At 43.1% G+C, this 16,081-nt stretch overlaps 1 protein-coding gene across 1 annotated transcript in view; it reads right to left on the bottom strand.

Moving 5' to 3' along the window:
• Positions 1 to 2,735: 2,735 nt before the first annotated feature.
• CXCL12 (C-X-C motif chemokine ligand 12) overlaps positions 2,736 to 16,081 on the bottom strand; it is an 80,326-nt gene continuing 66,980 nt past the window's right edge. Inside the window, exon 5 of the mRNA XM_033066267.1 lies at positions 2,736 to 2,791. The gene's annotated coding sequence lies outside the window, so the exon portion shown is untranslated. The remainder of the gene's footprint in view (positions 2,792 to 16,081) is intronic.

Raw genomic sequence — 16,081 nt, 5'->3', positions numbered from 1 at the left:
AAAAAGATTTTGGAGCAATTGGGCTGTGAATGGTCAAAAGGTTACCAGTCACAGCTTCCTGGTTGAATTCTTCTTTGGTTTCTTTTTTTAATAAAAGCAGGTCTTGAGCTTTTAGGAATATTTTTCCATGTGCGAGGCACCTAAAAATTCTTTTCGTTGTTCTGTTTATTATTTAAATAAAAGTAAAATTATCAGTCAATCCAAGTTGCCTGCCCAGCCCCGATATTTGATTCAGAAATCTTCAGCTTTCCATGTGGTCTCTTAAACCACAGCAAGCTACCACAGTTTAGAGCTGACTGCTCGCAGTACCACAGCAATCAATCCCCACTGCATCTAACCATGGTTATTTTGTAACTCATGACATGAGCACATTCCTTCCTCATAAAATAATTGTCTTCTCTGTATCTCCAATGAGGTCTCATCTTCCCAGGCTGACCCAGCCTGACAAATGCACTGGATCTATTTAAAACAGCAGGTCCAGGGTAGCTACGCAAAGCACCGCAATTAAGTGGGAGCAGCCTGATTAAAATGTTGTCCTTAATTATGTGTGATGACAGAGAAAAACCTTTTTTATGGATTCTCTTTGTGACAGGGCCCAGACTGCCTTGCCAAAGCCCTAATGCTAGACAGCAGGAAACTTGGCCCAGGACCAAAAGCTCAGCAGACACTTCCCTTAGACAGCACTCGGTGCAGAAAGCAATCTGTCCTTCCCCATGTATATTTTAGGCAGACAGGCTGAAAGTCAACACAAGCCTGAATAAATTTGGGGACTGGTGTAGAAACTCATGTTATCTTCAGACGAGCCTAACCCCCAGGTCAGCAGGAGTCTAGAGTATGGGGTCAGAGTGGGACTAATGCTTGTAAGTATAGACCCCATTAAAATTACAACGTTGTTTACATCAATCTGCTTCATTCATGAAATGATGATGCTGCCAAACTTTCCTGGGATTTTTTATGAGAAATGGGCAAGGCAAATTGGGCAGTGGTCCAAAGGCCCCTGAGGCACAAGTTAGTTTTGATAGATTAGAAACAAGATGAATCTCCATGGGATGGTATTAAAGCATCTTTTATTATGTGCAAAGCAGCCTTTTAACTTCCCAGGAGACATCCCTATCTCTCCATGCTAGTCCAAGCAAAAAGCTTTCAGCATTAATAACACCTGGAGAACCCCACTGGTCTGACAGCTCAAGGGGAACAGCTTGGCAGAGGCTGTCTGACCTCCTAAAATAGCCCATTTTGGGTCAAATATTGCTGTGCTCTGGACAAAATTACCTCCTTCCAAAAGCCATAGAAGCTTTGAACACAAGATGCTTCACAGCTTTAGGGCCTTGATTTCTTGACGTATTTCCTGATGCATTTACCCACACATCAGCTGCATTACCTGAAATGTCTGACAGACCAAATCTCTCATTTTTTCCTAAAAATTTAACAGCATTTAGTTGCTGCAAAGTAAACAACCTCAATACCACGGTGTTTGCTGGACTTGCTGAACCTAATGTGATATGGACAAGAAATTTTAGTGTATAACCTTTATCCCAAAAGTATTGTCCAGAAATATCTTCATGTAAATTCCCAAAAACTGTTTTTGGTCATCCCAGAATGTTTAGTTTTGTTTGCAAACATGGATATAATGTATTTACTATGCAAAGTATTTTTCAACTTTTTTTCATATGATAAAATGTTGCTCTATTGATCTTTTTCAGGTGTTACAAATTTTAAATTAATGGGGGGGTGTCTTTCACCAAAAGTTGTTCCAGCATAAATACTTTTTCTTGTTCTGATGAAAACATAGCAAATTTCTAGCCAGTTCCAGTATGCATTTCCATTTATTTGTCTGAAAAAGCATCCTCTCTACTTTGGAGACTGTGGAGACTTACAGAGTTTGGGGAATGACAGTTAAAAAAACCTAGAAGAGAAATCTCTGAGAATGTAATTTTTTCAAGCAGAAGTACAATAAACATGATAAACTGTATGAATGATAAAAGTGTCAGGGAACAGAGACAGGGAAATATGGCTGTCCTTGGTTTATAATATAAAAATCCTCAACCATACAAATTACAATTCAGGGAAACAAATTCAAAGCCAGCAAAAGGAAATATTACTCATTTGGATTGCATTTTTCATAGTGCAATTTGCTGCCAGACAATGCCACTGAGGGAGAGAACTCAGAAACAGAATGGACATCTACAGAGATAACAGTAACATTTAAATCCATCATGAGTATTGATAACACATTTTGAAAGGAACATCCAGCCTAAAAGAAAGAAGGTTAAAAACCCCAAACTGCTAAAGGAGAAGTTGGCTGTTGCTGGGGACTCAAAGCTTGGGTACAGCAGCTCTACTTCAGGGAGCTGCAATGCCCTTGGATGCATCAAGAGGACAACAGTCATAAAGCAGCAACAAAACATTGCACTTGTATATGAACGGGGCATTTCTATGTGTGCATACTGCTATTACTGCAAAATTTGAAAACCTCCTTCCATTCTGAGCCAGAATGAAAAAAACCCCACTGAATATTTTATTCTAAACACTCAGAAAAAAAGTCCTTTTTGGGGAAAAAAAGATCTCATCTGTATTTATTCTTCTGTTACTTTTATTAGTTTTACATCATTTCTTGAGACACAGCCATTCCAGTCTTCACTGGGAATCATGTTAAAATATTTTAAACAATAACTGCTCATCAAATTTATGAGTTCTTCTTTGTTCTGAATGCTAGGATACACTAACACTGGTAGGAGACATAATCCAGAAAAGACAGGATGTTTCAGTCATTGTGAAGTAGCAGCTGCCCCTATTTATTAAAAAAAAAAAAAAAAGAAAATTAAATAATGGCTATTACAGCAGGTATTGTAACATAACTATCACATCCTGTGCCGTCTCTTATGTCATATATCACCTCACTTGATGAACACACTGTGTGCCTGTGGCCACTTTCCCCTTTGCTTTGTCTCCTTGCACACATCCTTCTTTTTCATCCCAAAATAAAACAGCCACAACTCCTCTACAATAGGTTATGGCATGCTGGTTGGAAGACTGAATGACACAGAAATGTCAACAAATAACTAAAACCAGAGAAAAGTAAATAAACATTTTTTAATGTTAAAAAGAGTTATAAATATTGATGAGAACAGTCATCATCACTACAGATTAGTGTGGAAAAAATATTTACTCAATCACTTCAGCAAAAAATGTCCTGAGCTGCTCTAGTCAATATATGTTTGGGCTATCTATCCAGTTAATTGCAGCATGTATTTACAAAGAGTAATAACTCTGAAGAACCCAGGAGACTACTGGAAGAAGTCAAGAACCAATTTGGCTTTTATCCTTGCTCTAAGATTTCTGTTTGTACTGAAGAGCGCCGAGTCTCCCCTAACCAAGAAATCCCTGACTCATCTGCTTTGCAGATATGAGAGGGAATGCAGGTTTTCCTCCATCAGGAATGATACTTGTGTAAGACCAGCACTCGTGCGCAAGTCAGGAGACTTCCACCCCCCCAGTACTGCCTGAACCACTCCAGTCTAATGTATTGCAGGTTAGAGGCACTCCAGCCCATCGTTTCTTGTCATTCAGCTTGTGTTTGGCAGGAGTCTTGCATGGCTTCCCTGTATAGATTGGATCCTTGCCTGTCTCCAGTTTAAAACCTTGGTAAACCAATTTCTTAGGAAATCTATTTCTCTCTGTGCCCTGGGATTACATGAATAGCAGGCTCTCATGACACTTCCTGGTGTTTCAGCTTCACCTCAGATCTTTCCTGCAGCTCAGCCCCTGGGACTGATCTCTGGCCAAGTGCTTGAGGGGCTGCACAGTCCCAGCTGCCAGCTGTGATCCCTTCGACACTGCTCTGCCTCCAGATGTGGCCTGCACTTCACAGTGCAGGGAAGGGGAGGGTCCTGCATCTGTACCTGTCCCTGGGAGTGTCCATGGGATGCTCTGGCTGTGAAAATTGCTTCCCTTCAGCTGCCCTTGGTCAGCTTTTCCTTGTTTCCACCATGGACACAGAGGGGGAAGTTTCTGGGAGCAGCTCAAGGAAGCTCTTCTCCATGCTGAATAATTTCTTGTCATGAACTAGGAATTTCATAACTTACCAGCCCTCATATTTCTTTCTCCACGAACTTGCAGCCTATTTAATAAATACTGTATCTTCTTTCTCCTCAGCCCAGATTCCAATGGTTGATGAGTTATTTCCTTTGAATGAATGCTGGAAATTCAACTGGGTGTTTAATGTCCATTGTCCTTCACTTTGTTCACTGCAAATGCCCTGCTTGTTCCTAGTTTGTGTCTTGCTTTTCAGTCCTCCATGACCTTTGGACAAGACTTCACCTCTTGAAACAATTTGGGATATTGCAAACTCATCACCAATTGCAATTAGGAAGAGGGAAATGCTTCCAAACTTTTCTACCGAAGGCTCTCTCTTTGCAAGCAGGAATCCCACATTCTTACTTTCATGCTCACAACAGACAAATTAGGAACCAAAGAGAAAAGGGAATGAGAAAAGGGATTACAAGAGGAAGTCCATCAGGTCACAGGAATTCAGAGAAGACAGGCTCAGAAACTTGCAGTCTCACCCACCAAGAAACAAGAAAGTTTCTATTCATTCCTGCCTTGTGGCTTATAGCTTGCATTTAGCTGGAGCATGTAATTCAGGAAATCATTTCATTTGGATGTGAGGATAGTAAAGGAGGGGGAATTCCCTGCTTTCTTTATCATTTTTAATAGTGCTTTACTGTTGTCTGTATCAAAACTCAGAGGGATCTGAGTGCTCATTTTGGAACCTACAAAATACTGTGAGCTGTCCTGTCGTGTGTCTTTCAGCTGTGACTGTGTGAGCTCAGCCCTCAGAGTGTGGCTCCAAGTTACTTATTCCCAGCCCTCTGGCTTGGATGTTAACTCTCTGCCATCAATCATGCTCAGAGATATTTGGGCTTTTTGTTTTCCATTAGATCAGACAAGTGTCACTGACTACACTCTGGCAGACAAAGCTCTCCAGAAAAGAGGTTTGAAAAGCCTCACACTGTGCTATCCAAATTATCCTAATTACCTAATTATCCTTATCACAGCAACTAATTAGACTGGCTATAAAGTTAAACCCATAAACAGACCACAGGCTATAAAAGCCTGCAGGCAAGGGAGATGTTGAAAAGGGACTCAGAAGAACAAGTGGGTGTAGGAATGCTTTTATTTAAAGGTTTGGTTGAGGACAAGTGCCTGCAGAAAATAATTAGTAGTCTCTCAGCCTGCTAAGAGCACTGACAGGCTGCAAAATCTGCATGAGTGTCAGCAAGACTATCAAATTGCAATTGCCCAATTCTAACAACTTGCAGAAAAATAGAAATGTGTTTTTCTCCAAAGCAGTCTCTTCAAAACTAAATGAATCACAACCTGCTTCCTGAGAGTCTCCTCTTCCAAAAAGGCAAAAGCTGACTGACTACTGTAATAAAGGAACACTTTCCTCAAGTCTCATCCTTTGACAGAGCAAGGATGCAAATTAATGATTGGTGCCTCGGTTCCACTGTGCATCACACCTCTCTTGAAGGTCATGCCAATTCCCCTGTACTAATGCAAAGGCTTCTTTTTCAAGGTGTGAAGAGTGTCCAAAAGGGTTTCCTGTCTTCCAAGATGAAAGTTTTTGCAGCAAGGTGAAAGCCAGTGGCATTATTTATTACTCACTCCTGGCTCTCAGTTTGGCTGCTGGGGGGGCCATCTGTAAACACTTTGACAAAGTGCAGTGTCTGTCCCTTTTAGCAGTCATTTGGGAAGGGAAAGCCAGTCTGACACTGTGCCTGCTGCTCTCCCTTGCTTGGAAGAATTAGTCCCTTGTAAATAAAAGCCTATGCTTTTTCCTGCTGAGGTATTTCCCTATTGTCTGCTATTTGATTTCCTGTAAATGGACTTCCACTGCTCTTGGAACGTTTAAATGGAAACCAGAAATAGCTCTGAGCAGAGCTGCATGCACACAGTTTAAATACACACACACAGTTTAATACACCCAATAAAGTCATCTTTTTTTCATGAAGTTACAGGAGTTTATTTTTTTCTCTCAAAGACCTTTGCTGACTTGTTATAGGCAGCCCCTCTTTTACATTTCCTACCAGAGAAAAACCAGAGTGTGTAACCAAAACCAGGCAGAGACAGCAGGCAGCATCACAGGCACCACACAACTCTCAAGCAAGGTAGGATGCTCGATTGGAAGTGATGGAGAGAAGTGTGCTCCTTCCTGAAAAACCTTCCAGGATGCTGCCCTGAGCTTCCTCACCCCAGTGCTAGAGCTGCCCAGGAGCCCTCTAAGCAGGGTCTGACATAGCCCTCCTGCTTTATCACAGCAGAATGGTTTCCTTCTGACACAATCAGAAATCCTGGTTGAAGCATCTTGCTGGTTCTTAGCAGAATTTATGATGTCTCTTTATTCCTTACTCTGCTATTTTCCCACATGTGCAGGTTTCCCAGCTGGCACACACATTTCAAACAGCAATTTCACAGTAGCATTTTTGATAGCTGTAGCTACAGGCTCAGAAGTGAGGTGTCTCAGCTCTTGTAACCTTAATAGCCAAATATCCAGTAATAGCTCCAGAACTCATAAGAAGCACAAAATATGGTCTGTTTGGAAGTAATAAAATGCACATTGCCATGGGCCTCCCAGCTCATGCACCTGCTGGCACAGACACAGCCAGTAAAAGGAAGCTTGTAATAACATAAAAGCTTGGAATTCAGAGGACTTAAAGCCGAACAAATCATTGAAGAGGGAGGTTTGCATTGCAGAGAAATGAGCTTAAAAGGCCTAGAAAGCCACAAATGCTGATTGTTTCTAGATTCTGCTCCATTTTACTAACTTAATGTGAATTGGCTGAGGTTACAAGGTTAAGCTCTGCAATGTTTACCACTTTTCTAACTAAATAGAGGGGAACACAAGCAGAATGCATTGGGTTTCAGGGCTGCAGCACCATTTCCGTGCCTCTTCTTGGGAGGTACTCGAAGTACAAAACATCCTGTGGGAGTGCAAGGAGCTCAGCACCCTCTGCAGCACAGGGCAGGATTGCTCCTGGGATATTCTGGCTGCTGGAGCCTTGGAGGTTTTTCTTGCACCAACACAGATAGTTGAACTGATAAATTTTCTGCTGCTCCTGACAATTGAAACTCTAGCACCTGCTACAGATAAAGCACATTTTGGTCAGCATCTTTCATGAAAATTTTAGCACAGATGAAACTTTTCCAGGTTTCTATTTTTGACCAAGATCAACAGGGTTGAGGGACGTTTTGGGAGGATAGAGAAACTGGCTGGATGTAAGTCAGGTAGAAATTGAGCAAAGTGTAGCTCTCATATCATTATAGCATCATAAAATTCTTTAGGATGGAAAAAGACCTCCAAGATCATCAGGTCCAGTGCCCTAACACTGCTAAGTTCACTAAACCCTGTCCTTAAGTGCCACATCTACACATCTTTCCAGCACCTCCAGAGGTGGTGGCTCAGCCACCCTGCTGGGCACCTTCAGTCTCTGCTGGACTCCAGTTGTGAGAGCAGTGACTGCTGAGGAATTCCTCTGGTTGTAGCCCCTGATAATTGACAGAGTAGGGAAAGGGAAAAGAGGCTCAGCCCTGCCAGGATGTTCAGTGGAGGGAAGTAATCACACAAGCTGTCCTTGTGCTGAGCAAGAAAGAGAAGCTCTGCCTTGAAATACTGTTCACATAGCTGATGTGGGCTGTACTTCTGCAGGATTTATTCTAGCTCATTTCCCAGCATAATTGCTTTGGAAGCAGCCTATTTAGGGCAAAGAATTTTGGCTCTTTTTTTAACATGAAACCCCAGTTTGTTTGAGGGATTGTTCTATCCCGGCAAACCCTTAATCACATTATCCTCAGTTTCCATTCCCAGGTCTGCCCCAGGCCCTACCAGCTTTGAAGACAATTTCCCCAGCCACATGCCTAGAGAGAAGTCTGATTATTAAAATCAGCTTCTTGCTATAAGAGAGGCCTGAGGACCCTCCTGAGCAAACAACCCCAGGAAGCAGGACTAAGGATGTCATTGGAGCTAAGGTGGAGCAACTGTGTTTTGAGAAGACTTAGTGCCTCTCTGGTTAAATGTCCACCAGTGCTGTAATTTTCATAAAACAAAAATATCTTCCAAATTCAAACAAAAAGTAAAAACAGGGGGGAAAAATGATACAGCAGCTTAATTTCATAATTTTCCATAAAAAACCTATTTTTTTTTCAAAATCCCTATAGTTTGTTTCCATTGAAAATGGGGGAAACAGAACTTTGAATTTAAACTTGATTTCAGGGAACATTTCAAGTGACACACAGTGAAATCAACAAACTTTTTAAAAAAATTATGTTACTTTTATATTATATTTAAAATTTTCACTTGTGAAGTAAAAAAAAAAGGGGTTGTTACAGTTCTGGCCCTGAATACATTAATCCATGGCTACATTTACCAGTCTTTCTGTCTATCCCTTATTTCTACAGTGGTTTCAAATGTGTTAAAACCATTTAACTACTTTTGGTTTTCCTCTGAACTTATCTCTAAAATACACAGGTGGATTTAGAGCACTTAAAAACACAAGCAATTAAAGCTTTGCTCCAGGGCCAGACTGCTCCAAGGACACTCAAAGGAAAGCAGTTAGAGAGCAATAAATACACACAGCACACGTTTTTAGCAGGGATGATTCAGGGTCAGTAGTTATGGCACAGCATCTGGATCCAACCCTTTCCTCCCAGCACAGGCTGCCTGCAAACACCCTGCCTTAGACAGAAGTGTGGCTCTGCTGAACACTTCCCTTTTGGGGACTGATCTATTTTTAAATCTCAACCTTCACCCTGAGTAACTTTGGAAATACAGCCTTACCCTTTGAGGAACTGAGGTGAGCTAAGAAAAATGAAACAAAAAAATTTCAATACCACATGATAGTTTGAAGCAGTTCGGTGCTTATCTCACTGATGTTTTCCAAAATAGCTCAATTTTTGGAATCAAATTCTTCTCTCTATAAGGTACAATTACCCAGACTATCCATACAAACCTGGTGATTTGCAGCATTTTGGAAAAAATAATTATTAGAGGAGTGAGCATGTCTGAGTGTTAATTTCAGCCTAGTTCCCACCTTTTAATGTAATCTGCATTTGCAGATCAAAATGTCAGATGTGATGAGGAGATATTTGAGCATAAACTGGAAAGGCCTCAGTCCAAAAAGCTGCCAGCTGTGTTCAGAACCTTCCCAGTGCTGCCTCTGTTTCAACCTGGACCATTCAGCCTTTCCCACGGTGTGAAATCCCATCAGGAAGATGCTGGGATGCCATTGGAAGTGGCTCTGACCTTCAGTTTGTTTTTATGGGGTTTTCAACTCAGGCAAAAGAAGCAGGAGAATTTTCTGGAAGCTGGGTCTATGGAGGTGGTACAGTGACCCTGTGATTGTTGCTGTGCCAAAGCCTGTCCTGCTGAGGGTGTGCCCAGCACAGCCTTACCTGCCACACACAGGTGTGGCTCCAGCACAACCGATTCCTGTCTTTTGAAGAACTTCACTTTGCCACCAGAGCAGCAGAAAATGCTTCAGAAAGGAAATGTTTGAAAAACTCCAATGGCCTATTAGATGTGAGTATGAAACTCCAGTGAGTATGAAGCCTTGGTTGACCACAAATCCGATTTGTATTTTCACAGGATCTAGCCACTTCACACAGTCCTGACCTCTGGGTGTCAATATTGCTGAGCAGGGATATACAACATGACTTAAGTGTATTGCAATAAAATGTTTATTAATGTCAAGCAGAAATTACCCAGAGTATGGCAAACTTTCACCCTGGAAAGACATAAATACAGTGCAACAAGTTGTTTGGGTTTTGTTGGGTTTTTTTAATCATTATACTTATTCATAATTTTTCAAAGCTAAGTTAGCTTTGATGACTAGGTGAACATATTATTTTAGTAGCATAATGTCCAAATGTATTACACACCCAGTGTTGCTTTAATAAGGATCCAAGTCAGGAACTAGGGAACTCATTTTTAGGTTACCACTTTTCAAAATGTTTGGCCTGTGTTAAAAAATAGCATGCCAAGCAATATGGTTCAAAAGCAGCTTTGGGAGCAGCTTGAACACAGAGAAGTTAGTGGGACTCCACACCAAGTAGGTTAAATGCATAAATAAATGAATATTGAAGGGTGAGACGAGGTTGCACAGCCAAAATTAAGTGCCTTGGAAATCCTGTGTCTGTGAAATGCTCAAAGCCATTTTCCAGCTGGGGGTGTGCAGAGGGAAGTTGATCTGTACTGACTGGAGACACAGGGATGTTTTGTACTGGACAGGCTGATGAAAGCCCAGACAAGAAATAAGCGTCTTGTCTCACAAATGTTTTCCTTTAATTACTGAATGCAAGATTTGGCTTTTCAAGACAATTTCTAGGGTAAAGATTAGGAGATATTGTGTATAATAGGACTTACTCCTTGAATGGAATCCAATAGTCCCAAACTAATTTCCAGTCCTTAGAATAAAGTATTTCTCCTGGGGATGGCAATATCTGTGGTTTCAATCTCTCACATCCTACCCAACTGTTTCCTCATTACAGGCTCAGGTTTCTTTGTCACCACACAGTTTATACAGGCTCAGATTTAATCAGTAGCAAAACATTCATCAACATGAATCCATGCCATTTTTTTTTCTGAAAAATACCTCCAAGCTCACTAAATATTTGTCAAGTAAACATTTCCTAGACACAGAGAGCACTACTCCTCACTTTCTTCTCCTTTAGGTATATTGCAGTCTTGGGATTCTTCCCTAGGATTACAGTCACTGGTATTTTACTCCAACACATAGATTTGATAGAAAGTCATCATGACTCTAGGCTATAAGATCACAAGTCTGGACATGGAAAGCCCTTTTGTGGTTAACTAATATTTTGTTTCAATATTAAGGTATTTTCTGTTCGAAATTAAGATGAAGGTTCTCACTTGGTAAAATATTTATCTTGTGCTGTGATTTATCAAAGAGAAAAAATGATTTTTATAATGATTATATAGTTTTCAGATCCACAGTAAATGGATACTCCTACTTGAACTCTCACAGTGATTTATGGACATAAATTAATTAGGATTTACAAGAGATCTGTGAGATAAGAAAATACTGTTCTCCATGTCATGGTATAAGAAACCAAGGCACAGCTCCTGCCAAGATCACACACACAGTTGGTGCCACACATTCCTTGATGTTGTCACCTATCCTGTTTGCCTTCCAGTTCGTTCCAGTGTTGACTACAGTGTTTGTGCCATCAAATTGCTTTTAAGTTAGCTGCTTGTTTACCAAAAATGATGTTTCCAAGCAATTACAGTGATGTCCATTCCACTCCCTCTCCTCCACTGCTGTTATGCTCATGCCTGTGCTTTTCCCCAGGTTTCTGAGGATTGCTGGGTCTAACAGTGTCACACAACCACAGTGCCTTATGCCTGTTTAGGGCGAAAGCATGCAGGAAATGCCACCCCAGGATGTCAGCTTCCTTATGGAGTTCAAACACCAGGGACTTTGTGGAAATGGGGAAGATTCAACTGAGTTTTCTGTACAGAAAAACAGCTGTGGTCTCTGTATTGCACATTGTGGTTACACTCTTCAAAATATCTCCAGTGTTTTCATACAAGTGATGCCCTTCTGCTCAGGGAAGATTATGTTCAGTTAAAGACCTCAGGCTCTGATAAATGAGTTCTGGAAAATCTCTGTGAAATGGTTTGAGATGCTACTGCCCATGCCTTTCTGTGCTGCCTCTGCACAGGGGTTTATGGACCCTAGGCAGCAGCACTAGAGTGTGCCTGTGCCACGGCTGCTCCAGTGGCTGGGCTGGTGCCTTGGTTTGAGTCCCAAAGGAAGTGGATTTGTGCTGCAGCTGACAATCAGAAGCACTGAGGCATGGGCACATGCCTTTGGCTGATTCTCCAAAAACCAGTGTCTTAGATCTCTTCTGCTCCTTGGCTTTGTAGACCCTCAGTGCCAAGATTTCCCCTTCTCAGCCCCCAAAAAAGCCCAGATTCCCAAAAGCTGGTCCACTGGCAGCAGTTTCTCACAGAGGTGGATCCTAAAATTAGAGGCTGGCCTCTTGAATCCCAGAAGAGGCAAGACATGCTTAGAGAACAATTCAAACCAAGAAGTTCACATTCCAAATATCAAGTTGTATTTACTCTTCTTTTAGAGGTCTCCTCCTCCTCCCTTCCACTTGCATACTTGGAAGGGAATTGAGCAAGAGATGAGACCTCTGGGTTTGAATTCCTCTCCAGCCTGGGAAGCCTCAAGCTTGTAGCATCCTCTAGCTCAGGCTGCACTTGGTGCACAGGCCAGGGATGGAGCAATTTTAGGAGCAGGCAGGGAGAGGCAGAAGCTGAGCCCTGATCCAGGAGCAGTTTAGAAGCCTGCTTTGTGCAGATGATCAGTGTTAGTGACTCTAATCAGAAACATTTTGCCAGCCTCTGCAACGAAGTGCACAGCAGATCAGTGTTGCCATCTGAACTCCTCCTGCTGCTTTACATCCACTCCCATTATTAGTTGAGCCCTGATGTTCACACCTGCCAGAGCTGCAGATCCAGCTGTGCATTAACAAAACCAGCAGGGGCCCTTCTGCTTCAGTCCCACTCTGTCCTGCCCATCAGTGCCCCTGGGATGAGGGCAGGAGCAGGCTGCTGGAGCCAGAGCTGCAGCCTCACTGCTGCCAGCTCAGGGGAGCAGCACAACGGGGGAGAAGAGAAAAGCATCCAGAGGCTAAGCAAGGGCAAGCACCAAGGCAAGGCTGGCCTGGCTCTGACTGCATCACTCTCTGTCTCCCTGCTTCTCTTTGGGGTGCTGATGATCCTGTGGGACCAAAGAGCTCAATGCAAACAAAGGCACCAGAAACCCCACAGTATCACAGTATTCTCACTTGGAGGAAAATCACTATCTACTAGAGCAAGTGTTTTCTTTTTTCTTTTTTTTTTTTTCTTTTTTTTTTTTTTTTTTTTTTTTTTAGAAATTACAAATAAACTTAGAAATACATTGAAACATAACAAGGCATAAATGATACTGAAATGGCTACTTTGCAAAATCCTATAATGGGAAATTCTTTTACAAACCTTTTGAAATTGGCAAATGTTACTAATATTCCTCCAGGCAACACTTGGGCTATTATTTATAATGGGATGTGTGGTGTCCCAGAGAGACTGTTCTCCTGAACTGCAAAGCATTTTGTAGGACCTGTGAAATATGAAATTATTTAAGGAGGAAAGAGAGTTAGCAGTTCTGCTTTCTGTGGTTTCTACTACCTCTAAAGCAGTTTTAGAGGAGAATGTGTTCTGGGCTGTAATTCAAGTAGTGTTACAGATACTGTAACACTAAAAATGGACAAATTAGAGGCACCTGATGAAAAACATGTTACCGTCTCTATTTGGTGCCTCAAGAACACAAACATGGTGCTTAGATTCTCCCAGGTGCTTATATTACACACAACTGAACCTCTTAAGGAGGTCTGAAGTGAGTTTGAAGCACAAGAGCTGGATGGCCTGGCTGTATCTCGCTCTGCAGAGCATCCTCAGCACTCAGGATGGTGTGAATCAGCCCCAAACTCAGCCCGCAGGGACCCCAACAGAGATGAGGCTTTGTCCATCTTCCCGACTCCTATAAATAGCGCTTAAATGACTGACCCATCTGTGAAAGGCTCTTGGGGTTTTCTGCATGTACCTGCCCTTTCTGCTCCTGCACAGAATGGGATTGTTTGGGATTTTCACACTGAAATTGTCTTAATTGTTTCAATGCTCCAGAGTTTTTCTCTACAGGGTGTCATGTGGCTGGGTGGGTGGGGCCACTTGACACCAGGGTCACATGGTAGGGTAGGGCCATGTGACTCGCCCAGTGTCACATGACCCCCACCTGCCACATGACCCCTCCTGTGTCACATGCTCCTCCCTGCCTGTCACATGACCCCAGGGGTGTCACATGCCCTCACCCCACCGGCCATGTGATCCCCCAGCGTCACATGGCCTCGCTTGCTTGGCGTGAGGCCCTAACCCTACTGTAGATCCTTCAGAGGATCAACAGCACTTATAACAAACAGGATGGAGACACATTCCTGGATGGGGCAGGATGCTGGATGGAGCAGGATCCTGGATGGGGCGGGGTCCTGGGTGGTGGAGAGCAGCCTCAGCACAGCACTGTGTGAGGAACCCTGTCTAAAGTGACCTGAGCCTCTCCAGAGCAGTCCTGCTGAGGATCTGTCCCTCCATGCAGGGAGTGACCCCATGGAGGGGAAGGATGCTGTGTGGGAGGGCCAAAGCAATGGAAACAAGTTTGAAGCTTGATGCCTGTGGGGAGCAGAGGCAGCACTGGAGTAACTGAGCTGCCTGGGGATGCACGTGCCCTCTCATGGTAGTCTGACACCTCTGCTCTTGCTCAGGGCATCTCTTTTAGGGTGCTTACACTCCTCATTAGGTCTTACACTCACCAAGCAGTTCTTTTCAAAAAACAGCACAGTTATAAAAGTCCTGCTGTTTGTTTTTTTTAATGCCACAGTGGTCTGCTCAGTGTGATGTGGCAGTAGGGAGGAACCAAATGCACAGGCAGTCCTTCGCTTGTTGTCTTGCAGTGCAAAAGGACTGAAAAAATGACTTTCAAGAAGATTAGTGGATGAATCCAAGAACTTAGAGCCAAACAGATGAGCAAAGTGCAGGTGAGGATTTGTCTTCAGCAGGGTTTAGAGAATAGACAGATCCTAGAGTTGTGTTAGGTACCAACACAAGAACTTAAGGACACAGAGCAGGTAATCCAGACCTCAGGGAGAGAGGGTTTGAATGGAATGGTCGCAAAAAACAAATCCACATTCCAGCATGGAAAGCATCTGTGGGGAAAGAGATCTCTGGGGCAAGAGGAGGCAGGCTGCTAACAGGAAGAGCAGATTGTAATATCCCCAGCCAGTGCTGCAGGCTGAGCTCTCCTCTCCTAACTGCAGCTGTGGACCAGGGATGATGTGAAAAACAGCAGACTGACATTGGCTTACAAAGCAGTGAATGAAATCACATCCAGGCAGTATCCTGCTGGCCACCTCCCTGTGACAGCACTGGGACCAAAACTGTCCTGGCAAACATTTCTGTCTGCCCAGGCAGGGAAGAGATGCACTGGGGCTGTGGGGTCCTCTGCTCCACTTCCCAGGCACAATGGGGCAGCCCTTTGGGACACTATCCCAGAAGTCACACAAGAAATGCCCTTCAGTCCTGGTGCAATTCCCAGAAGGGGCTTCTCCCCCCACCCTTATTCCCTGTCTGCCACCTCTCACCACCACCACTCTGCTAGGGTATTACGAAACATGGATAAGGTTCATGTGCCAGACTCCAAAGTGCTTTCAGGGGTTTTTGGGTAGAAAGCAAGAGCCTGTGGGGAAGTGGTAATTGCTGTCCCACTGGATGTAGCCTGACCATTGCCTCCTGGATCTCATCTAACCTCTTTCCCTGGAGTGAGACTTGGTGTTCTTTCTCTAGTGAAGACTGAAGGAAATTCATGGAGGCAATACAATCTGAAATTCTTCCCATCTACTTATAATTCCCTATGCACTGGTTAACCTGCCTTTATGTTGAAGATCGTTAAGAGAAGGATGCTAAGCAAATGTTGAGTATTTTGCCACTATCATGAGCAATGTCCTGGGTTCCACAGTACTGCTGTGTCAGGCACAGGGACATCTCCAGGAAACATTTTGCAGCATATTTTGCAGCCAAACCACAGTGGTGGTGTTGAAAGACACAAAAAAATTTTCCTTTACTCCAACTGGCCAAGGGACAAAAAGGAGTGAGATTTTCAAATTGCCAAATTAAGCTCAGCCAGAGTCTGTGGCTGTTGTCATTAAGAAAACCCCTGCAATAAATGTTTACAAAAACGTTTCAGAAATAATGACTCTCTGTAGAACTGGGTTGGGAAATTTCCAGCAGAACAGGTTTCAGGAGAAAAATGCTGATTTCTTCAGACTGTAGGGTTTGTGGAATTGTATGGGTTTTGACAAACTTTCGATGAACTACAGCAGCAGTTGCCAAACTAGGGGCTGGGAGCCTGGTGGAAGTTAAAGCACAAGTGAGGCTTGTGTCTGCATCTGGGGTCATGAGTCTGGAAAG

The sequence above is a fragment of the Catharus ustulatus genome, chromosome 8 (genome assembly GCF_009819885.2).
Source record: "Catharus ustulatus isolate bCatUst1 chromosome 8, bCatUst1.pri.v2, whole genome shotgun sequence".
Lineage (NCBI taxonomy): Eukaryota > Metazoa > Chordata > Aves > Passeriformes > Turdidae > Catharus > Catharus ustulatus.
This window is presented reverse-complemented; position numbering and strand designations above follow the sequence as displayed.